At 41.8% G+C, this 25,525-nt stretch overlaps 1 protein-coding gene across 10 annotated transcripts in view; it reads left to right on the top strand.

Annotated features, from left to right (window-relative positions):
- LOC147331413 (dedicator of cytokinesis protein 3-like) overlaps positions 1-25,525 on the top strand; it is a 251,942-nt gene that overhangs the window by 135,163 nt on the left and 91,254 nt on the right. The window contains exon 1 of one of the 10 annotated variants that reach the window (XM_086293684.1): positions 16,185-16,278. The exons of the other annotated variants lie outside the window; for them this stretch is intronic. The gene's annotated coding sequence lies outside the window, so the exon portion shown is untranslated. Of the gene's footprint in view, positions 1-16,184; positions 16,279-25,525 lie in introns of those variants that run through there. 10 annotated transcript variants of the gene reach the window in all.

Here is a 25,525-nt window from a genome sequence, read left to right as displayed (position 1 = left end):
TTCAACTATTTTGAGTCTATTGCGCCGATGAATATAGAAAAATATTGCACAGTGAAAAGGGCACTACAGCTTAGTTGTCCCCCCTCCTTTGTCCTCCTGTTTCCCCTCCCTCTCCCCTCCAGAGAGGAGTTAAACAGTCTGATGGCGTGTGGGACAAAGGAGTTTTTAAGTCTGTTGGTTCTTGACTTTGGGAGAAGCAACCTGAACAGACTCCTCTGGTTTTTATGGCCGTGTGCAGAGGATGCCCAGCATTGTTCATAATGTCCAGCAGTTTCTTTAATGTCCTTTTCTCTGCCACTGTCACCAGAGTGTCCAGCTTCATGCCGACCACAGAGCTAGCCCTCCTGATCAGTTTCTCCAGCCTGGATGAGTCCTTCTTTGCTGTGCTGCTCCCCCAGCACACCACAGCATAGAAAAGTACTCCAGCAACCACTGACTGGTAAAACATCCTCAGGAGCTTCCTGCAGATGTTAAATACAGTCTGCTTCGGGCTTTTTTTATACAGATGCTGCTGTTGCATGACCAGTCCAATTTAAAGTTAATTTATTTTTGCTGGAAGAGGACAGAGAAGATGTGGAGGATGAGTGGACTTCTCCCTTCTTGTTGTCTCCTACATCCTGATGTAGGATTGAAATTTGTATCTGTGTGTGTGTGTGTGTGTGCGTGTGTGTGTGCGTGTGTGTGTGCGTGTGTGTGTATACGTGTGCGTGTGTGTGTGTGTGTGTGTGTGTGGGCAGAATTGATTTGTGAACAAGGAGGAGAGGGAGTGGTGACAACCAAACAATGATGGAAGGATGTGAAAACAGGGATAAACACAGAGGGACACATTTCTTTGCTGTGAAATGTGTAGACGTGTGTGTGTGTGTGTGTGTGTGTGTGTGTGTGTGTGTGTGTGTGTGTGTGTGTGTGTGTGTGTGTGTGTGTGTGTGTGTGTGTGAGGAACAAGAAAAAACCAGAAGAAGCGACAGGACTGGCAGGCAGTGGGTGGGGAATCTGTCCTTGTCCACTTCTTTCTGCTTTGCATTGAAATGAAATTTTTGTTTCTGCAACAGAAGAAAGTCAAAAGAAGACAGACGCACACTGAGTGTTCATAGCTGCAAGGCGCAGCGTGCATTCATCATGACGAGAAGAAAATTCATTCAAGTTCATCATCCAGTTTGTGAAGTTTACTGGCTGTCAAGTGGTTTAACGTTTTTATATCAAGATGCAGACGTGACTCAGCCTTTGGCGAGATCGCCTGAGCTTAAAATGTCGCAATTTTACACTCGCAGATGTTATATTTTATGTCTGAGTGGAGAAACTAGTTCTTTCATTTTTTAATAAAAGAAAGTGACAGCATACAAAAAGAAACATCAACAACAACCCAGAGAAGAAGTGCTGCAGTCCCACCCACAGCTCTACCACACAAGCTCAAGCAATAATCAAAGAATCCTCTCAGAGGGTCACCTGACAGTAAAAGATGATCACCTCGCTGTGAAACAAACTCGAGGTTGCAGCACACTCACAGACTCGTTTACCTTTTATGAAGCCCTGTCATGAAGAGATGTTGTAGATTTTTAAAAATCAAGAATAAACATGTTACAAATCTGCACAAAACCTTTTAGAGCTCAGCTAAACACACATTTAACCTTAATCATGGAATAACATGGACATGTCTGCGTATGCTTAAATTTGCCCCCTGGGCAGGGGTGGGATGTGATGATCCTCAAGTGGCCTGGTTGATGGTTCTGCGTAGTATCTGGACTTTGCTATAGTGGACAGAGACCCGATGTTGTGCCTGGAATCTGCCAGAGCAACTTTCCCAGTTTCAGGGTTAAAGATCTGGACTTTACCTTCCACATCTGCTCCAGTTGTTCCTTCAGCATCCAATACCTCTCTGTTTTCTTGCACTCCTTCCTGATGTTGCTCTCTGCTGGGATTGGCACATCTGTCATATCTTCTGTTCCAACTAAGGTTGGTTAGCCAGCAGCTGCTTGACTGTCTGGAATTCGAGGTCCTGCAGGACTTTAGCCCTGTTGTTCTCAAAGAGCTTTGGTACTGGTTGTCCCATCAGGACTTTATATCCTGTCCCAGCTTTAATCTTACATCCTGCTACTACCCATGTGTTGGATAGTCTCCAGGGTATGTATGCACAGTCTGTAACTTGGGATCTGTCCGCTGTGGATCTGGTGCTTGGTGCCATGGCTCCAGGGTTGTCTTCCACAGTTGTGTTTAAAAGTCCCACTGAGTTCCTGATCCTTATTAATGGCAAGTGCCAAGCACTCCAGTGTCCATGTGTAGAGCACTGAGTCATAGGCTTTCTTGTAGTCAATCCAGGCGGTCAAAAAGATGAAGTTAGCTGTGTATTTATTCCTCCATTTGTAAAATGTTTTTGTTGATGTGCTGGTTCTTTCACATTATAGCTCATGAGCACGCATCCAGATAATAAAAATCTACAGGCCTACCTTTGTAGGAGGAAAATTTAATTGCCAAGAGTGGCTGAAAGTAGTTTCTATACTGCACATAGTTACTGTATAAAGTCTGAGGCTTTGTAAAAATTGAGTTTCCTTCATGTATCTTGAGAGATTTTTAGAAAAAATAAATCCTATAAAATAATTTCATCAGATTATGAAAGGCATAGGTGGCGAAGAGAAACAAATATCCTGAGGAAAATGGGAGAAAGATGCAGCGCATGAAGGCAGTAATGGACACGTGATTTAACTTAGAGGAAAAATAATTTAAGAGAGTCGTGGAGAAAGACTAACTGAATCTCATCTCTTCTGTCGAAGCCTTTAAACAATATCGTCACAGAATGAGAAACCGGAGAAACCGAACACAAAGAGAAAGAAAGACCAAAAGTTTAATTGGTGGCTGTAAGACTGCAGAGGAGGAATGACTGAAACAAGAAAAGAATTGAGATCCTTCAGCGCTTCACAGCTCCCATTAAAAAACATGAGTGAAAATCAATCAAAAGAAAATAGATAGTTTTCTATGCTCTTTGCCATGTGCTGTTCAAAGGGGGGAAATACACTATGCCTTAAACCCACACTCAGATACTGATGATTAAAAGAAATGAAAGATGCTCTTTGTTGATTGCTTATTCTGTGCTTTAATGGGGACTGCCTTCGCTGTGATGCTGGGAGATAATTGGTGTAGTGGAAAAAGCTGTTTAAGGATAAAGCTTTGCAGTGTGACACAAAATGATGGTAACTTCAAACTCTCTGTTTCTGTGTTGCTTTCTGTGTGTGTGTGTTTGGCTGAGATGATTGTTACTGGGTAGACACTGAGTGAATATTTAAGCCTATACTGGCAGCTGGGAGCACCAGAGGAGTCCATATTGGTGTTTGGTTACACTGCAAAGCTAAGATCTTAAGGTCTTAAATGATGACTCTAAGGTGTTAGCGTTTTTACATTTCATCTCAATATTTTTATCTTTGGACTCTCCTGGAGTAGCTTTGTTCACTTACTGTTCAAAATATGCTGTATTCGTCTTATACTGGGCTTTTTTACAGCCTCTGGCATCGTTCATGTCTGAAAATAACTTTTAGCTTCTTTCCTTTGAAGAACACCTCATTTATAAGCCAGCCTTCTTCTGATTGGCTGCCCCTCGTGGGGCTTCTGTACGCCTACGATGATCTTACTGGGTGTATCTGCTCCCATTGACATAAAGCAGAGCCAAGTGGTGAAAAAGCTGTCTGCACTCGAGTGCTTAGAGCAGCGTTCAGCCTGTACCTGCACTGCTACTGACCTCATTTTTGGAGGCTTTGGTCATGTTAAACATACGTGATATGAGAACAGTGCATGTATGATCAAGTGTAATAGGTCTCCTTTAATGTCAGCTCAGGTTATTAGTTCATATTTACATTGTTATTTAAATGTGTGTTGGCTTTTATTGAGAATAGCAGTTGGTATACACACATGTATTCATATCTTGTAGGAACATAAAACACATCCACACATGTGCAGCAGCAGTGACACTAAGCTGCTCTTTTTCTGACAATGTTGTATTTTACTCAGTTGTACATAGTATTTGTATTCTATTTTTATTTTACTGTATATAGTATTTTATTTTGGGCAGCACAGTGGCACGGTGGTCAGCACTGTTGCCGCACAGCAAGAAGGTCCTGAGTTCAATTCCACCATCAGGAGTTTGCATGTTCTCCCCGTGTTTGCGTGGGTTCCCTCCGGGTACTCCGGCTTCCTCCCACCGCCCAAAGACATGCAGCTTGTGGGGATAGGTTAATTGAATAATCCAAATTGTCACTAGGTGTGAATGGTTCTCTTTCCCTGTGTGTTGGCCCTGCGACAGACTGGCGACCTGTCCAGGGTGTACCCCGCCTCTCGCCCTATGACAGCTGGGATAGGCTCCAGCGCCCCCCGCGACCCTGAAAAGGATAAGCGGAAGCGAATAGATGGATGGATAGTATTTTATTTTATTCTATTGTGTACAGTTGTGTATAGTATCTTATTCTTATCCTATTCCAGGGTTTTTCTAATTTCTGCTATGTAACTTTGCACGTCCACTTTCTGCTGTAACAAAACTAATTTCCTACGTGTGGGACTAATAAAGGCGAACCCAGCAAAAATGAATGGCTAACTCTAACCCTAACCCTAACCACAACCATAACCCAACTGTAACTCTGACACTAAGACCACATTTTAAGTCTCAAAAATTCCTTCAAACTTGTGGGGACGAGGATTTTGGTCCCCATAAGTATGGTAAACTTCAAGTTTCTGGTCCCCACAAAGATATTACCCCACACACACACACACACACACACACACACACACACACACACACACATTGTGTAGGTAACAAAGTCTCCAGCCTTTGTGGGCGACTTCTCCACCTTTCTTCTCCTCTCCTTCCTCTTCTGAAACACTTTTTTCTTGGCCTTGCTAAACATAATTTATAATGCTGCTGTGCTGACAAACTGCTCCATGAGACACTTGCTGAAAAGCAAATTGTTATAAATTGTTGGCATCAACAATCACTGGCATTTTCCATAAATGACAGAGAGCAAGGTCAAGAAGTACTAGCAGTATATTTCACAATATAACTTCTGTCCCACAGATTAATAATAGCTGGAGAAAATAAAAACAAAAAACATGAATTATTTGAAAAAATGTGTATTATTTTATTTAATAAGCATTTGCAACTAAAACATGGCTTATTCACATATTCAGTGCATAAGGAAACTGTATATTTCAGAGCTTTGGTTCACAGGACAGCACCAAACCTTAAACACTTAGAATCTGTCCCACTTTACTTTATCAGAGCAAACATGCTGTGAGCCGAGCTTCTCGTACCTTTGGGACCTGCAGTCAACAGGTAGTCCTTTACTCCTATAACAATCCCACAGTGATGAGTACTCTTCACTACAAGTGATGACATAGAATCAGTATAATTAGAGTGATTCTGAGCACAGCTGTAGTGTGCTTTGTGGATCAGTTGCTGTGGTTCTTAAATGCTTCCACTTTGCAATAACATCATTTACAACTGATCATCAAACAGTTGTGGCGTCTTATTACAGCACTCTGCTCTTCAGATTAACCTGTTCTTTCCCTAAATTATTGTAAGGGCGCTGTAATCGTGGCTCAAGAGTTGGGAGTTTGCCTTGTAATCAGAAGGTTGCCAGTTCGAGCCCCGGCTTGGACACCCTTGGTCGTTGTGTCCTTGGGCAAGACACTTCACCCGTTGCCTACTGGTGGTGGTGGTCAGAGGGCCCTCTGTCAGTGCGCCCCAGGGTGGCTGTGGCTACAGTTTAGCTGCCATCACCAGTGTGTGAATGGGTGAATGACTGGATATGTAAAGAGCTTTGGGGTCCTTAGGAACTAGTAAAGCGCTATATAAATACAGACCATTTACCATGACATGGTGCTGGATGCTGTGTACCTGTGGAAATGGGTCTGAAACTGACTGAAAGCACTGGAATTCAAAGATTAAGGAACATTTTTTACCTTCATGTAAAAGTGTAAATTTTCCTTTCGTACAGAATCATGACACCAAACTCAGTTAACACTTTATAAAAATAAATATAAATAAGAATGAAATAAATATTAGACGTGCTGTATGAAAAAGTCCAAATGAGCCTATCAGTGAAGTAAACGTATTCAAAGACTGCAGTGAAGACAGAGCTTTTCACAAAAAGGCTGCTCATTCAATTTTCACTGGATCTGAAAAGTGACAAAGGAGATGTAAGAGATTTAGTGAAATAGCATGTCATTGATTAAAACTACACAGACCCAAAGGATCAGCCTAATGGATAAATTTACATCAAGATTTTAATACCAGCCAAACTTTGAACTGCTTATCCTTTGAAATCAGTGAGATCTACATTCAAGAGTTTTTCAGAGGGTTCTTTAACGCTGCAGCGATGCACAAAACGGCCCAGTTCTTGTCACATGTAAACAAATATATATATAAAAGTAAGAAACATTGGGAGACTTCATGTTGATGTTTTTAAGGAAGTATTTCATTAACCCAGATATCTGTCTGCATCCATGGGTTATATTCATGCATGGATGCAGACTTGGTGAAGGTGCGAACACAAACGGAGGTTCGTCCTCGGTGGATACAGAGCCAAGTTAAGCTAGAAGCACCTCAAAATAAAACGTCACGCTTTGATGTTCAGTTAAATCGTTGAGACACGGTCAGAGTTCAGGCTGTGGCTTGGGTTTAATATTCCCTTCACAAAATTAACCCTGCACACTGAAGTGTGTACTTACTCAGTGTGTGTGCATGTGATGCCACATGGACTTTTACAAGTGTCCATATGTGACTAGCTGGCAGTAACAGACTTGCCTCATTTAGCCAAAACGTGGTGCGTCAGAGCCGCGATGCCAAAGGACACCTCGAGTGTATCTGTGAGACGTCTGTGGCTTTGATACGCTGGGAAGGGGCCGGGTTGGTTTTCTTAAGAATACCACAACATTAGTATCTGTCCTAGTTGTTTTAATACACAGTTACTCTGTAAGTTCAGTCTTGCATGAAGAGATGGTGGCTTTAGTGCTTTAGTGGATTTGTAATGGGCACAGATTTAGTCGGGGCACTTGATGTGCCGTGTACGACGATGTCCCGTCTGATCTGTCGTCTCCCCTGCAGGTCCGTATTGTCATTTTCTTCAACAGTTTGATTGACAGCTTTCAGTAGTGAGCTAACAGCATGGCATAAAAATGCCACCTCTGGTCTCGGTCTTTGACACATCTTCCCATGTCTGTCCGTCACACTGTATATCTGTTATATGTGTGACTGGATGTGGGGACAGGAGGCTGAGAGGTGCAGGGAGTGCAGCCATTACTAATGCACAGAGGTGGGACCAAGTCATTGTTTTGCAAGTCTCAAGTAAGTCTCAAGTCTTTATCCTCAAGTCTCAAGTCAAGTCTCAAGTAATGTCAGGCAAGTCAGAGTCGAGTCTCAAGTCACTGGTGTAAAAGTCCGAGTCAAGTCACAAGTCTGAAACTTTGAATTTCAAGTCCTTTCGAGTCTTTAAAAAAAAAAAAAAAAAAAGCATGTTGCAGTTATGCTAAATGTAAATATTAGACCATGTAATTTTAAAATCTGTGTTTTTCTCAACACATGACAAAATAGTGAACTTAGAAAATATACACAAATTGTGAAATTGCACCTCTTTAAAATGCAGCTCAATTAAACCTAGCTCCAAGAATAATTTTCACCGACAGTTCTGAGATAAGCTGCATGTTATTCTTGGATGCGGTTGTAGGACCAGCTTTAAAATCGCATGACAAAAATATCATACACATTAAAAAAAACTGTATCACCAACGTAGCCTGGAAAACATTTGCTAGTTAGATGAAGTCAGCTATCTCATCGTAGCATATTTATTTCAATTCAATTCAATTCAATCTTTTTTTTTTTTTTTATAAATTTTATTTTCAGTCACAGCAGCATGTTAACAACAAAACATTGAACATACAGTAGTTTGCTGTTCAGTATTTACAATACCCCAAAAGATAACAGAAATAGAGAAGGAAAAAACAAACAAACAAACCAAAGAAACCCCTACAAAACAACAAAAAACAAACAAACAACAACAAACAAATAGAAAAATAAAATGTATAAGGGACATTCAGCGTACAGTTAGCTATGATAGCGATATAGAGATATGGTATCTGGTCATGATAAGGTGGTCATTTTAAATGTTTCCATGTACATCAAGAATGGCTGCCATGCCCTAAGAAATTTGGTGGTTGAACCTGCCAGTGTATATCTCATCTTTTCTAAATGTAAAAACCTCATGAGCTCCGCAAGCCACTGTTCATGTGTGGGAGGAGCTTCCTGCTTCCATCTTAAAAGTATAAGGCGCCTTGCGATAAGTGAAGCAAAGGCAATAGAATTCGAATAGCATTTTGGCAAAGTGATGTCTTGAGGTATCACCCCAAAGATAGCCGTTAGAGCAGAAGGCTCATATTTAACGTTATACATCTCTGACAGAGTGTTAAATATAGACACCCAATAGGTATGAAGATTGCGGCATGTCCAAAAGGTATGAAGGAGCGAACCTGTTTCTGCTTTACATCTGTTACACAGAGGGTCAGCTCCTGGATAGAACTTGGCTAACTTTTCCTTGGAGATATGTAATCGGTGTAGGACCTTAAATTGAAGGAGCCCATGCCTGGCACATATCGAAGAAGAGTGTACCCTCTGGAGAAAAGATTGCCAGAGCTCATCTGTTATAGTCATCCCAAGGTCTTTCTCCCACTGTGCTTTAAGGATGAAGAGAGAAGGAGATTGAAGATCTAATAGTATAGCATAGATTTCTTTAATCGCCCCTCTCTTATGAACGTTTATATTAAAAATTTTATCCAAAGAAGTTTCCTCAGGTAGTTCCGGAAATGAAGGAAATCGACTCTTTACAAAGTGACGAATTTGTAAATAGCGGAAAAAATGTTGCCGAGGAACATTAAACTGCTTCAGGAGCTGCGTGAATGAGGCAAAAATCCCATCTACAAAAAGGTCTTTGATATTTCTAAGGCCATTACTTTCCCATATTTTAAAGGCAGAGTCCATCATGGAGGGTGGGAACATTTGGTTTGAGCAGATAGGTGCTTTAATTGACATTAAGTGTAACCCCAACCTTTTCCTACATTGCACCCAGATTCTGAGCGAGTCATACAACAAAGGGTTACGTTTATAGGTGTATAGTTCTAATGGGAGAGCTGAACTCAACAAAGCTGATAGGCAAATTTTGCCACAATTGGATGACTCAATTTGGAGCCAAGCTGGAGTCTCTGTAGTAACATTACTCATCCAGTACAGCATATTACGAATATTTGCTGCCCAATAATAAGACTGAAAGTTTGGCAAGGCTAATCCACCCATTGGCCTAGTCCTCTGCATGAAATCTTTACGAATTCGTGGACTTTTGCCATTCCAAATAAATGCAGAGATATGCTTATTCAGTGTTATAAAATACTTATTGGGTAAGTAGCATGGGATACATTGAAATAAGTAAAGGAACTTGGGAAGTATGTTCATTTTGATAGAATTGACGCGGCCAATTAATGACAGTGGTAAATTGTTCCACCTCTGAAGATCTGTCTCAGTATTTTTAAGCAGCGCGACAAAGTTTCTTTCATAAAGATGAGGAGACTGCGGAGCGCACACATTCCCAGATCTCTGATGTTGAACTTCTACAACTGTGCCATCAGCAGCGTTCTGACGTATGGATTTCTAGTGTGGTTCCCCAGCTGCACCAAGGCCGATCAGCAAGCACTCCAGCGGGTGGTGAAAGAAGCTGGCAGAATTATTGGAACAAGTCTGCCAGAGATCAGTAACATCTTCCCCACTCGCTGTCTGAGGAGGGTGCACAGTATCCTGCGGGACCAACATCACCCTGCGCGCCACCTTTTCCATCTGCTGCCCTCAGGGAGAAGGTACAGGTCTATACAGGCCAGAACATCCAGACTGGCCAACAGCCTGTATCCACAGGCTGTGAGGCTCCTGAACTCTCTGCCCCCCTCTCACGGACAATAACCATATCCAACTTCTTAATAGCAATGAACTGGTCTGCATTGGTGCATCATATCTTTATTCTCTTCCCCCTCCTGCCCCCCCCCCCTCTTTCTTAAATAGATAACTATCATTATCATATCTGATATCATATCTCACAGTACAATAATATTGAATGGGTTGCATTGTTGTATTTTGTCATGTTTCTCAGGTCTTTGTCTGAATTTCTACGAACATTATTGCTAAGGATTGTCTTATTGCATTGGAGTCACACTGGGTTAAATATGTACACTTGGGTTTTAAGGGGTATTTATTATTTTCTTCTTTTTTCTGGGTTGTATGGAAGCCCCAAACGCAATTTCATTGTTCTTGACAATGACAATAAATAAATAAATACTAAATACTAAATACTAAGATCTTTGTATGAGTGGGTAACCTTAACCCCCAGATAGGTCACATACCCTGATTTAACGCTAAATTGAAAACCTGAAAATGAAATCTTTCTGGCTATAGAGTTGACACAGAGAAGTCACTTTTATGCAGATTTAACTTGTAACCTGAAATATTACCAAAACATTCAAAAATGGCAAGAGCACGGGGAAGAGAGCATAAAGGCTCTGACATATATAGCAGGAGGTCGTCAGCATATAAGGATATTTTGTGCTCCTGGTCACCTCTGAAGATGCCCTTAATGCAACTGTCAGCTCGCAGTTTAATCGCCAGTGGTTCAATTGATAATGCAAAAAGAAGAGGGGATAAGGGACAACCTTGTCTCGTACCACGGAGAAGTGGGAAATAAGAAGAGAATGACGAATTTGTTCTAACACGTGCCATAGGTGAGGAGTAAAGTAACTGAATCCATGAAATGAAATTAGGGCCAAATCCAAATTTATGCAGAGTATAAAACAGATAATCCCACTCCACCCGGTCAAATGCCTTCTCAGCATCGAGTAATAAGGCAATTTCAGGGGTTGTAGTTGACTTGGTGTGTAATATGTTCAAAAACCTGCGCAGGTTGAAAAAAACCATGCCTACCCTTCACGAAACCTGTCTGATCTGGAGAAATTAACAATGGTAGATGTTGCTCTAGCCTGAGAGCAACTGTTTTTGACAGTATTTTTAAATCTACATTTAAGAGTGATATAGGACGATATGATGAACACTCTAATGGATCTTTATAATTCAATTCAATCTTAATTGGCAGACTTCATGTCCATAAAAACAAGACAAAAAAAAAACAAAAAAAAACACACACACACACAACACTCCCCCCCCCCCCCTCCCAACACAAGGTATACACCATTAAATATATATATGTATATAAATAAGTATCTAAAACATTTGTAAAAACATAAAACCATAATATACATAAAACACAATTACTTAAAATAAATCAATAAATACACAAACACTTTAACCAGTGCTTTCTGAGACTGGATGAGTAACGGGAACCACTCACTGTCGGATCTGTAAGTGCTAAAATTATACTGTTACTCGAACCATCCAGTCGTTCTCTAAAATTGAACATTAGCTTCCTTAAAAGTGCTTTAAAAGTCCAAACACCCACAGCTACAAACATCTGGCTGGCACTACCACTTCTAGGTATCCTGCAAAGGATTCTCATCGCATCATTATATGCAACATGCAGCTTCTGCATGCTACATTGTTTGTAGGATGACCACAAGGGGGCAGTATATAGCGGTGTGCAATACGCTTTAAACAAAGCCACTTTAACTGGAAGTGAACAAAAGCTGAATTTGCGTGCAATAGTATTTGCCTGCACATAGAGCTTACACCGTTGTCTGTATATGTCATCATCATCATTCATTTGCTCAGTAATAAAGTGACCGAGGTATTTCACCTTTTTATGAACTTCAAGAGTTTTTTGGGGCCAGTTTAAACAAAGGGAAATTTAGCTGTTTATCCTGCTTGGTTCTACATATCAAAACAGCACTTTTAGCAGCATTGTACTCAATGTCATATTGCACACCATATTCAGTACAGACATTAAGAAGATCCTGTAACCCAGCACTGCTTGGACTAAAAACAACCAGGTCATCTGCATACATAAGATGATTTATCAGTGCTTCACCTAATATACACCCAGTGTTACAGGCTCTCAGTTGTATGGACAAATCATCAACATACAAATTAAATAAAATTGGAGACAAAATCCCACCCTGTCTGACACCATTGCTGACACCAAAGGGGGCAGAAATACTGCTTCCCCATTTAACCTGCATGTTCTGATGAGCGTACCAGTAAGAGAGAATCCTCACGATGTACTGAGGAACTCCCCGTCTCTTCATTTTATCAAAAAGTTTTCTGTGGTTCACTCGATCAAAAGCCTTAGAGGCATCAATGAAACACATGAGGACAGATGAATTTTTAGCTCTGTACAAACTGACTATTTCCTTGAGTGCATATATGCACATGTCAGTGCCGTGCTTTGAAGCCAAACTGATTATCCAGAGAAGAGATGAACACACTAACTCTATCAAACAGGATTCTTTCTAACACCTCAGATAAAATACTGGCTAGTGCAATCGGCCTGTAATTATCCAAGCAGCTCACTTTTGCAGCTTTGTCCTTCATAACTGGTACCAGTAAAATACACAGCATTGAGTCTGGTAATATGCCATGAATCATAAACCCAGTGAAACAGAGTGCTAAAAGAGGAGCTAGCCTTACACTAGCATGTTTTAAATGTTCTGCAGTGATGTGATCCAAACCAGAGGATTTATTATCAGACAACCTATGAATGGCTTCATATACTTCATGTGTCCTTACACTTATTGTGTCATTACTCATGTCAAGATTGTCCTCATATGGTTCACTTTTTATACAGTTAAACAACGCACTGTAATGCTGTCTCCATAATGCTGCAATGTTATCTGCCCCAGAAACACCTTCAACAGTTGATGGTAGAGATGGTTTACAGTTATTAAGAGCTTTCACCTCTTTCCAAAAATCTGCCGTATTATTACACAGCATTTTCCTGGCCAAAGAATCTGCTCTCAGCATTTGCTCATTTTTAGTTATAAAGCGAACAGCGTACTTATATCTGGCATTCGCACATTTTTTCTGTTCAAATTCTGGGCCTTGTTTAGGTCTTCCAGCCATGGCCCAACATTTATAAGCTATGCGAGCTTCATCATGGTACATGGATACATGTTCTTTCCAGCCAGGTCTGATGTTAGGTTTCTTATGCTTATATTGTTTATCAAGCAGTGTGCCACTTTTATACAGAGCAGTCACTATATCATCATACATGGAGCAGAGTAAATGTTTATGCACAGCATTCTTACAGTTGACATCTTTGCACAAAATAGCTTCTTTATTTATATGCATATTAATAATCATACGGTTCTTGGAGTGAGTGCACACACTCATGAAGTTTAGTAACTTCCGGTCACTGCAACAAGCCCAGGTACAGTTTACGACGGGTGGGTGCAGGACCTTGAAATGCACCGTGTAGAACGAAAGACCATCGTACGTATCATAAGTTTACCAGTCTCACAAATCGTCTTCATAAATACACATTCCTTAACCGTTTATTAATAGGACCTTTGAGCTCAACGGTAATTAATTAGCAGTGGAAATAATTTCTGGTAGCATCACAGAAATGTAGCAGTGACAATAATACTGTATGCTGTAATCGTACTGGACAATTAGTGATACAAAAAACCTGTTTTATCCTGTGAATAAAAGTATATGTTTTTGTCAATGTACCATAATAACAGAAGCGAAACGCAATATTGTGTCAGGACAATTCACTATTTATGCACAATAAATAAAGGAGCATAGCGCGACCATTTCTGTTCAGCGCCAGACTTGCTTGTAACCTATATCACCAATTATGTTATGAAAATGACGTATTAACTACTAAAAAACACTGACCTTCGTGTAAATGCTTGGAGCAGACTAACCTGTGAGCTGGAGGGTTCTGGGACGTTATAATTGGTCTTTGAATGGCTGCAATCCAGGCCACCCGTCGCGTCTTTGTTACTTCGGAAACATGGCTCGAACAATTTCTCTTCAACGACGTAATCCGATAACAACCGATCTCTTTACCCGTCGGCTTCCCGTGGCTGTCATGCGACCGGCTATTGCAGTTAATAATACAACAGCTTCTTGACATTTTTGTGTTTCTTTTTATCGCTGTGTGACTGATTTTAATTGAAAGCCTGCGTGCGCTAGTACCGCTTGCCACGAGTTCCCAGAATCCTTTGCGGTTCTACCCGTGAATGACGTCACATTTTCAATCTCTATATAATATGCGTGTTAAATTTTATATTTGGGGTGAAATATCAAGTCTTTTCAAGTAAACCGGTTCAAGTCCAATTCAAGTCCCAGGTCATTGGTGTAAAAGTCCAAGTCAAGTCACAAGTCTTAGAACATTTTTTCAAGTCAAGTCTAAAGTCATAAAATTAATGACTCGAGTCTGACTCGAGTCCAAGTCATGTGACTCGAGTCCACACCTCTGCTAATGCAGCCTTCCTGACCCAAAGAAACGTACAAAGGGACGTCTGCACACATCCTCCCATCATCAATCTAATTATAAAGCTGCAGTGAAGCAGACAGCCGAGCACGTGGCTCATCAAACTGTCAGTTGTTGTGGAGTAGTTAATGACAGCGGGCACGTTGTCATTGTGCTGCAGGTAACAACAGATTAAAGAAGAAAGCGTCAGTGAGGGTGAACCACAGTTATGCTGCCAGAGCAGAAACGTCTACTTTATTAATCTTTACGTAACAATAGGAACGTTTTGTTGCTAACAAGCATTTAGTTAACCTGAGATAATCAGGCCCCATCTTATCTGAAAAACCACATATTACCTTTATCATAGAGCACGTCGCTCTCGCTCTGCAGGCCTACTTGTTGTTCCTACAGTATTTAAAAGTAGAATGGGAGGCAGAGCCTTCAGTTTTCAGGCCCCTCTTCTGTGGAACCAGCTTCCAGTTTGGATTCGGGAGACAGACACTATCTCTACTTTTAAGATTTGGCTTCAAACTTTCCTTTTTGCTAAAGCATATAGTTAGGGCTGGACCAGGTGACCCTGAATCCTCCCTCAGTTATGCTGCTTTACACTCGGGCTGCTGGAGGAGTTCCTGTGATGCACTGAGCAGTTCTTTTCCACTCACCTCTTTTTGCTCCCAGTGGGCAGTGGGTACATGTACCACTGTTGTGTCTCTCCTTTTCTTTTCTCTTTCCCTGCCTGACTTTGCTTCTGCTGTTTAAAGGGAGTTTTTCCTTTTCCACTCAGTGCTGCCTCACAGGGGCCAGCTGATTGTTTGGGTTTCCCTCTGATACTGTAGGGTCTTTACCTTGTTTCTCACCTGCAAATTATCAGATTTTGACCTGCTTTTAAATTTTCATAATAATAATAAACTTTATATATAAAGCACACTTAAAACCAAGGTGCTTAACAGGTAAAATAGAGAATAAAAGGAAGATGATAGAAATAGGACCAAAGCAGAGAGGAGAAGCAGCAGATACAGAACAAACAGTTAAATGAGCATAAAAGTGCATAATGTAAAATCACAAGTGAAATGTTAACTAGAAGCATGATTGAATAAGTGGGTCTTTAGTCATGATTTAAACAGTATGCAATACCTCATGCAGGACCTTTCCTTGCTCCACTGCCAGACTTGAACTTTGACTGGGAACAGTAACAATTATTCAAGTGAAAACAAGGTGAAACATGGTGGTATTTCTTTGCCCAGAGGCAGGAGATGACATACAGTGCTTCAACTCTGTATCTGTCCCACTCTCTGTCAGTCATTTTCTCTGTCTGCCCTTCTTATTTCTGACTGTCAGACGCACACAAATATCACACCGCACTTCAAGGCTCTCTGTGGGCAACAGCCTCAGGATATAAGCTCTGCTGTCAAATGTCTTTATCATCAAGTGTGCTGTATATCGCTGTTTTTAGAGTACACACCTAGCTCTATATATTTTTCTCTTTCTGTGCTCTCTCTTGCAAAAGTGGAGAAGAGCTGAGTGCTGCAGACCGGCCTGTGGGTGAGTGGGTGGCAGAGAGGGAGGGGGGGGTGAGATGAGAAAGATGGAGACGGGGAGCAGGTCAGAGGAGGAGAGAGAGGAAGAATAAGGTGCAAACACAGACGTATAAACAGCCAGAGAAAGAGAGAGAGGAGAGGGAGAGAGGTAGTGTTGCTACAGTAATGTTGTGAGTGGTTTGACAGGTTGTGATTTTCCTCTGCCGGTTAGGATCGCTGTTTAGTTTAGCTGCTCGCCAGCGGTAGAGTCAGAGAAACAGACTGAGGAAGGAGAAGAAAACAAGTGGATCCATCATCCCGTGTGACCCGTGAGTAGCCACAGTCATGTCCGACATTTGTGCGTCTGCTTGGAAAACCGGCTCCTGCCATTCCAGTGTGTGTGCGTGTGTGTGCGTGTGTGTGCGTGTGTGTGCGTGTGTGTGTGTGTGTGTGCGTGTGACGGGGAGACGGAGTTGTCCGCAGAGACACAAGTGTCCGTGTGCGTTTGTGTTGTATGTAGTCGCGCACTCTGTCTGTGTGGGATCTATAGGCTTTGATAAGTGCAGTGTCATATGTTTGCAATGGTGAGTCACCCATCGTTGCCATAGCGACGAGGCGATTGTTGGCACACTGTCTGTGTTTTTATTATTATCATTATTGCATCAATGGAAAGTGCATTTATATGCCCGAGCTTCTCATTCTTTGATAACATTTGATAGTAACTGTTGTTATAAACATTTGGAGGACAAACAGTTAAACTTTGAAGATGAATAATGTTATCATTTATGTTTATTATCGCTTTGCATAATTAAAAAACTAGATTTATTTATGAATTATGTTATCCACCATCCACTCTGGGGAATATTTACTCATCACTCCTCAATTTCTGTGTGTCGTGTTTGCATATTTGAGGTGATGAGCTCGGAGCGTAGACGCTAAACTGCTCTGGAATAGTGTTATTTAGGGTATAAAAGCTAATAAGCAGTGTTTTGTAATGAAGGTTTCTTTAGTGATCAGTGAATCGTTTCTCATTTCCACAGCAAATAATCCTGCAATACAAACGATAATTAGAGATACACACAAACTGTTCTCGTGTCAGTGTTGCTGCAGACGGTGGAAGTCGTGTGATTTACGCCTCCTCACCTGCTCGCTGATGCTCTCACCGCTGTTCCCCAACAAATGTGTTGGCTCTAGCTTTGAAAATGGTGTTCTGAATTTGTAGCAATCGGGGGAACAAAACGTTTTATTCGATTGATTTTTTTTATACAGTAAAAAAAACAAAGTTTTCGAATTAATGTGCACCAATAATACTTACTGCAAAGTGCTAGCTTTTATTAAGAAGTTCAACATAACAGCGAGGGTGTGTGTGTTTATTACAGCTCGCCTGATGAGGTGTTGGTGGATGTGTGTATTGAAACAACTGCTTTCAAGAGTTCTGTTCTTGTTGTGTTAGATGTGCTGTGACATCTGCTCTCCATACAATAGTTTTGGTCTTTTTATTGGGTTTTTTAACTAACATTGAAACTAATAAAAACTAAACTTAAACTACACTGAAATAAAAACAAAAGCTCAAATGAAATCAAATAAAAACTAATTAGAAAATATACGACTAGAATAGCTCTGCTACAGGCTACTGCTTCCTGGGGTGCACTCAGTTTTTCACGGGGCTACTTTTCTTTTTCACATCATTGCACGTACGGTAATTAAGTACTTCAACTGTAGTATAAAAACTAGCAGGTCATTGGAGAGCAGGAGGAGCACTTCTATATAATATTACAGACAATGTGTTTGTGTGTTTTGTTGTGACTTGAAGGACTTTGGTGAAATGGACTGTGTCAGCAGCGTTTTGTGGATTTGGCCTATTAGCTGCTTAAATAAGGATTGTTCAGCGATTGGCTCGTGACGCTGACTTCGTCCGTGTATTTTTAACTTTGTCCTGTGCAGAAATTTGTCTTCGCAGGCTTCCTTGGCTGCTAGCACTCCAATATCAGGAAGCATTTCATAATTTGCATCGTGGACTTGCTGACCTTTGACCTACCTCTAAAAATGTTGTGAGGGAAGCTTGTGCTTCCAAAGTGTGTATAGTGTGTAGACACTGCCCTTCTATAATGTGTCTTCCTTTACTAAATTTAGGCTCTGTGATTTTTATTTATCCGTCTCTCTCTCTACTTTTTAGCCATTTCTGCAAAACGATTGATCTGTGTATGAGTAAACTCACGATAGACACTGTGAGCAGAACTAAAAGTGCAACTCTGAGGATAAAATCCAGTCACCTTAAGAAGCGTTTCTCTTTCTTTTATATGTAAATAAATCTGTTTGTTAAATATTCCGAGCTCACCGAGGTGGGAATGAAGAATGGTTTTCCACTCATTGTTATGGCAAATGCAGATGGACCCGGGGAGCCGAACACACGGAGGCAGAGTTGCGGTGAAGACAGTTTATTTACAGTGAGGGGGGGTATTTACAAGGACAAAGTATATACAACAGTGTATGAATGGGGACGCGGAGCCAGGACGTGCAGGTGACGGAAACACACACAGGTAGTGCACTCGATCTAAAAAAGGAGAGGGACGAGAATTAGGAGGGTTTTGCCCGATAACCGAGAAAAGCTTAAAGTAAACTTTACAGAGAGTTGGAGCGCTTACTTGGTACAGTTTAATGTAAAAACCTCCAGACGGAAAACAAACCAGTCGAGGCAAAATCCTGGGGAGGAAACAAAACTCCGTACAGTCACCAGAAATAATCCAACGGCTCCAGCAGGCAGGGGCAGAATTTCAGACTCTCCAAAAACGCCAATACTCCGACACTAGTCTTCTGTCAGGTAGCTCCTAAAGAAGACTTCTGAAGAATGCAGCTGATGAGTAACAGGTGTGCCAGGTTCAGTGACTCACTGCCCCGCCTACCTATACAAAACGGGAGGCACCAAAAAACACATAGAGACAAAAACACCACATAACCAGAACCCAGCTCCTAACACTCGTTGGTGGACAGTTATATAAACTGCATCGTGAATTTTCCTTTTATTTGTCATATGGAGTGTAGAAATCTCCAGCACTGGAAGACCTCGGTGAGCGTGTAAGGAGAGGGTCTGTTGGAGATGACAGGTGTCCTCGTGTCGCATGTTCTGTGGATCCAAACAGACTGGAAAACACATCATCCCACAGCTTCCATCACCTGTGGAACTGCACTCACAGAGGAAACTGTCCTTCCTGCATCCACCTCTTCAAGTACACGCAGCGTGAGGCGTGGCAGGCTGGCACCCCTGCTATCACATCCTGCTCCTGGCATCACTGCGTGTGTGTGTATGTCTCCAGGCAGGGTTGATACAAGGTCATAAGCAGATTTGAGATGGACTTTGCACCAGGCTAGCAAGACACACACACACACACACATATTGCATGCTGCATGGCGCCAGACTTCCTGCTGGAGAGGGATGGCTTTCCCAAACTCTCTGACAGCTTGGGCTCGCTGGTGTCTTAGCTCAGAGTCGCCAAGTTTTGGGCTTGAGCGGTGACCACTTGGCCACGCTCCCATGCACTGTGGCATTAAAAAGGCACGAGACATTAATTAAAAAGCAAAGTGGTGTGACAGTCCTCATGGAGTCGTACAAACCCAGTGCGTTAATGTTGGAAATCCCACTGCTGTTATATTCATAAAAAATGAATATAAATAATTGTATATCTTTCGATGCTTTTTGCATGCAAACATAAAATATTATTATCTTACAGGTAAACTCACAGTGTGCGCTGAGAAGTTTTTAACTTTGTAATGAACTCTCACAACTGTAAATTCATATCAGATGACACTAAAGAAATTACAGCATTGTATCGTCTATATTTTCACACTGCGGACTGATCATGAAAGTCTTTAATGCAATCTTTTCAGTCCCTCCTGAGTACATATTTATAAAAGTTGTTCACATTCAGAATGGAAAACTTTTCCTAAAGAATCTCTTACATAACACTAAAAAATATCTGATACCAGTGAGTCCATCAGTGCTTTTCAGTCCCTTTGTGTCCCAGGAGCTGGATGTTCGAGTCACTTTTCTGTCGCAGCTTTGTGCTCCAGACTAAAATGATGCATTTTACATAAAAATCTTTCCTCCTTCAGATTCATCCTCAGGAAGCAGCATGTTAGCATAAGAGCTGAGCAGAGGAGACCAAAACGAATTCGGAGGCTCTTTGTTTGCGCTCCCCGGTGATTTGTCTGAGCGCTTTTGTTTTCAGGAGCGCAGCAGCCGCGCTGACAGGCATGAAAATGAAGCAGGACATTTGCTAATGCATCAGAGGTGTTGCGAGCGTCCCCTCTGATTGCAGACGTGCCAGGCTGACTCACGCCCGATTAGGGGGCCTCAAAATAGTAACTTCCCAAAGTAATCAGTTACAGATTACAGTTTACCCGATTAAATCTGCAGTCAAGCTTGTCACAGTTACTGCACGTTACGAGGCACCAAACACAAACCTGCGGCGCAGCTGGAGAGACAGTTTAAGACATGCAGGAGCTCTAACTGAAATCATACTTTCTCCACTATTTACTGAGTTATCTGTAAATATCAGCTGCTGTTCATCATGTTTGGTGACTGTAGAATATTTCGAGGCCTTTTAAAGGAAACAGGGTGAGTTGAAAATTTGCACTTTTAATTCGATTTTTTCGTCCAGTAATTTGGAGCCCTCATAACTTCTGTTTTCAGTGCAGGTAAAAGTATTTAAACTATGTTATGAGATGCAACCAAATCAATGTTACAACCACCTATGATAGCATCACTATCATAGGATATATCATAGTTTCAGTAAACTGCACCGATTTAATGTGTAAGACATGGAGGAACGGAAACAAGCACCAGGCTGTTGTTCCATCTAGTTCCTGATAACTCACTGAACCGAACACACAAAAATCAAGTCCCTGCTTTCACTTTGACACTCTGCTGCTCTCAGGCTGAAGCATCTTTGCAGGATGGATGTGACTAAACCTGGAAACAAAGTTCTTGACAGCTGTGGGACCCTTCTGTATTTGCCCCTGTATTTAGCAAAATGATTGCAGGAGGGGCTAACATGTCTTTTGTCCAGCATGTGGACTTCCTGGAACCTTCTTTTTAAGCACCGTGTTTACTGGACACATCTTTGGCCAGATGCATCGGTGCTGTGTTGGTGTGCATTTGTGAGGCTGGTGGATACGCTGCTGCTCTGCAGAGACTCACTGTTATGGGAGGTGTTGATGGAAGCATTGCACTGTTTGTCTTGGCCTCCATCAGACTGCAGTTTGTGGTGTTTTTCCAGGTGGTTAAAGAAGTTAGTTGTGTTGCATTACTGTGCCAAAACTGTACCAGACTCTTTGAATATGACGACCCTCCTGACCTCTCGTCTTCTGATGTGCCTGATTTTAGTGTATATATGTCTTTTGATGTAGTTTTACTTTTCCAGAGTACATTCAGGAAACTATAAGCTGCATGGCGGGTTAGGCAGCTGTGATTGGTGTGTGCAGGCACATGGTCAGACGCTGATTTAGGGAGCGCTTGATTTGCTTTTGCTTTGCTCCCTGCTGGTGAAGCACACATTTAAATGTTGCCTGATCATGTTCTTTTAACTCTGGGATGCCAAAAGATAAAAATGTGATTAATGATGCAGGTGTAGTTTATGACATAATAGGACAATTTGCATTGCTTTGTTAAATACTTTAAAGTTACTGTACAAAAAATGAGATGAAGTCCATTTATATGCATTTCCAACAAAAGTTCAAAAAGCTCCCTGTGAAACCGAGGGAAACATTAAAATGTGGCTTTTGCTCTTTCTCATTTATCAGGCGTGAAAATGGAGGAAAACTCTGATGGAACAGAGGGGCTGCAAATGTACCATTAGACAGTAGAGCTGTCAGGCTGAATAAAGCCCTATTATATATTCATGCTAAACGGTGACAGACTCTCGCCCTCTGGAGACCCACCTTTGGTCCCTGGCCCACTGCTTGGAAACCCACTCATGTAGTTTAATGTTCTGGTAGAAAATGTGGAGGTGTTTGTTAATGGAGGGTGACATTATGGTGCCTTCCTAGTTTGTGGGCTGTCAGAGTGATTAAGATGTTATTATGTCCCTCTAAGTCTGAAAAGCAAAAGGCCAATGCAGCAAATAAAGAGAGATGTAAACGTTTGATTTGGTTGACGGCAGCGAGCGCGGCTGCTCTGCTGCATTTTAACCACGATCGGATCTTTCCTTCCTCGCGCGGCTCAGCGTCTCACTGAGTGGCCCGAAAGTAGCTTTACAGGTGATAGTGCTTTGTTATTTCTGATATCACAATGGTTCCAAACAGCATCATTATCTCAGATTAGCTCGGCTGTTTTTTTACAGTGCCGATGTGTTAAACCGCTTTAAGGTGAGTGTTTGTGCCTCCGTTCCCGCAGGATGTGAAGGTGCGATTACTCACAGCGGCTGGGGAAAGAGGCAGAGGAGGCAGTTAGAGGAGGGAGGAAGAGTAAATCTACAAATAGCCGGCCCAAAAGAGATTTCCACTCCGCAGCTGAAAAAAACATTAGTGCTCAGCTGTACCGGTGAGATTCTATATTTTCCCAGATTGGGTAGTTTCATTTCAAAGCAGCACACATCAGTGTTTGTGGTGTGGGTGTGCATATTTTGAGTGCTAGCAAAAAGTGGATAGGAGACTTGGTTTCTCCCCGATGTGCCAGCTGGTGCACCTGTTCCAAGTCTGGTTTACTGACTCAGAAAAAGGTCAAGTTCACAGCGGATCTACCCACTGACTTGGACAGATGTCCTGATTATAGCTACAGCCCAGGTTTTGAAGGTGGTTTTATTTGTGTGGAGTTTTCTCTGTTTGAGTAAAGTGCAGAAGATGCATGTCTGCGGTGACTCGGCGCAGATCTCATTTTTATTTTTCCATCGACCTCTATCCAGTCTGGCTAGCTGCATGTTTAAGTTACCTCCACACTGGCTTCACCCTTCAGTCCAAAAGGCAACCTCCATCTTCAGTATAGAGTTTACAGGTAACTTAAATTCCAGTACTTCTTGTATATGCCTAAAAGTGCACACGCAGCAGCATCCTGGCTTCTTTTTGGGTACTCGTGAAAGTGAATCCTTCCAAAAGCTGGCTGATAGCAGCTGGGACACGGTGACAACAATGAATGGCATAAAGTGTTGAAAGTGTGTCCCGAAAAGCATCGCTGGTGTGAATTGTTGGGTCTGGCAGACAGTAACGTTACCTGCCGCCGGCTCTGAGTTATCAGGGTAAACTGAGACAGAGGAAGTGAAGTGGGAGTCTTGCCGACTAAGTGAAAACTTATGGTTCTTTAATTCTAATCTTTTTATGTTGTCAGTCGTGTCTTTGTGTTTTCTTGTTGGTTGTTTTATGCAACATTTGAAATGCTCTGCTGTCTAAAGGTGCTCCACGACTCTTATTCTCAGACAGTTTCCTTAAATAAGGATATAAGCACCTCCTGTTAGTGCGGCAGGTTAATGAATATTCTCCCTTTGATACAAAAAATATATAATGTGGTCATAAATTCATCATAATGAAGGCAGGAGCTCTCCGTGCCCACTTTGCCTCATTAGTAATCTTGCTTTGTGAGGTTATGAATGGAGTATTAGTCTGCTGTGCCTCACATTGTGTTGACGTAGGGCTGCTGTTACCTTACCTGCTCTGCCACCTTTTACAGCAGTGTGCCTGCGCTCTAAAGCACTGAAGGAGAGGAACACAAGATTTCGCTCTTTATCTCAGCACGTTTTACCTCAGCGGCTCTGTGTGGCTCACAATAGGCACCGAGTGCTGGGCAGGTCTCTGGTGGAAATGTGTTTGTGAACCTTGGTCTTTGCATCGTCCTTTCTCAGTACTGTAAATAAGAGCAGTATGCTTTCGTGTCCTGCATGGCGCTGCTGTGTCTGCGGGGATCTGGGCCTTTATCGCTGACTCCTGTGCTGCTGTTTTCACTGAAGAGCACCCTCGGGAACAGGGCAACCATTTGTGCTGTAAATGCTTCTATATATAAGGTGTTATTTATGAACCCAGTGAATGAACCACCATTTGTGGGCTGTCTCTGGTTCAAGAGCCTTACTACACTTTGAAGGGCACGATACTGTTGGCCAGTAAATGTGCCTCGTGTTTATCACAGTGAGAGTTGGTGCAGTAAATAAATGGGAAAGACATCCTGAAATAAAATGAATACGATTAGTCATGATATGTAATGTACACCCACCCAACTGGACCCTGTTCAATAAAAGCAAGTTTTAAATAATGTATATTATTCCTGCCTGAGGTTGACCAACGAGGTTGCAAGCTGAAAACTGATTATCTGAACATGTCAAATAAATTCATTATATTAGAGATTTGGGTTTTTTGCTTGCCGAATCATCCTGTTATATCAGTGTTTGCATCTTTATTTACTCTTTCTCAGATTGCTGGATTCCCAGAATAATAATGAAGAAAGGAAGCATTTTACCACAAACTTTCATTTTGACTGGTTGATCTGGACACTATGATGGGACCAGGATGCCCTCATGGAGGAATAAATATTCAGGATGTGCAGACAAACATAAAATATGAAATCATGTGCAAATAGAGCTTTAGTTTTTCTGGCTTCTTGTGTGGATGCTGAAGCCCTGAACCTCAAATTTACACTCTCAGGAAATAAAGTATGTTACTGTGTACCTTTAGGGCTACAGCAGCTTGTCCCTTAGCCCTCTTTGAGTCTCTACCCACTAAAGGCTTTATCCATCTTAGCTCTACAACCAGCTCAGGAACTCTGTTACCTCTACGTGCATGAAAACCCATCGATGTCAGGGAGAAACAAGGCCCAAGAGGAAGATACATAACCAACCCCTAACTGTTCACCAACATGTGTGACGGATACAGAACAAAAACTTATCAGAACACCTTAATGATGCCTTGGTAAAGCACAGCTGTGCAGGGATTAGTACTGTCAGCTCACAGCAACAAAGTCCTGGCTGAGGATCCACTGACCAGCTGGGGCCTGTGTGTGGAGTTTGGCTCTTCTCCCCATGCTGGATGGCTTCTCTCTGGATACTCCTCCTAATGTTCAAAGGATTGCATGATAGTTTAACAGGTGATCCCTAATTAGCTCAAGGTTTAAATGTGAGTGTCATTGGTTTTCTTTCTCTGGGTATAACAGATTGATCGACCTGTCCAGGGTGCATCAGCTGGGCTCTAGGCTCCAGCACTGCACAGTGCTGAAGCAGCAGACGATGGGTGGATGGATTTCTGTACGGCTCTAGTGGATTGTGGGTTTTAGACACAGACATTGTCCAACTAATTTTGACTGTGTGGGAACATCGGCCCTTGAAACGTACATGCACGTACCTTGAGGTCCAATAATTAGGCACGCCTTGGGTTAAATGTATGTAGATTGGACCAGCAGGTGAAGAAAGAAAACTGTACTGTGCATCTGTTTTCTTTCTACTTGTTTGTCTTGTTTTTTAATTTTTATGACATTTAAATTGATAAGGAAAAAAATCCAATGCACAAATTATTAATGAAGATAATTAATTTGTACTTTTCTCTGTTTTTAAGAATGACGTGTAAAAGGTTTTACTCTGGAAGATGTTTCTGCGTCTCTAACGG

This window comes from Aulonocara sp. 'chitande type north' Nkhata Bay, linkage group LG5 (assembly GCF_057382095.1).
Source record: "Aulonocara sp. 'chitande type north' Nkhata Bay isolate Kocher_YH1m ecotype deep benthic linkage group LG5, A_spYH_male_GT1.1, whole genome shotgun sequence".
Classification (NCBI taxonomy): Eukaryota; Metazoa; Chordata; class Actinopteri; order Cichliformes; family Cichlidae; genus Aulonocara; species Aulonocara sp. 'chitande type north' Nkhata Bay.
This window is presented reverse-complemented; position numbering and strand designations above follow the sequence as displayed.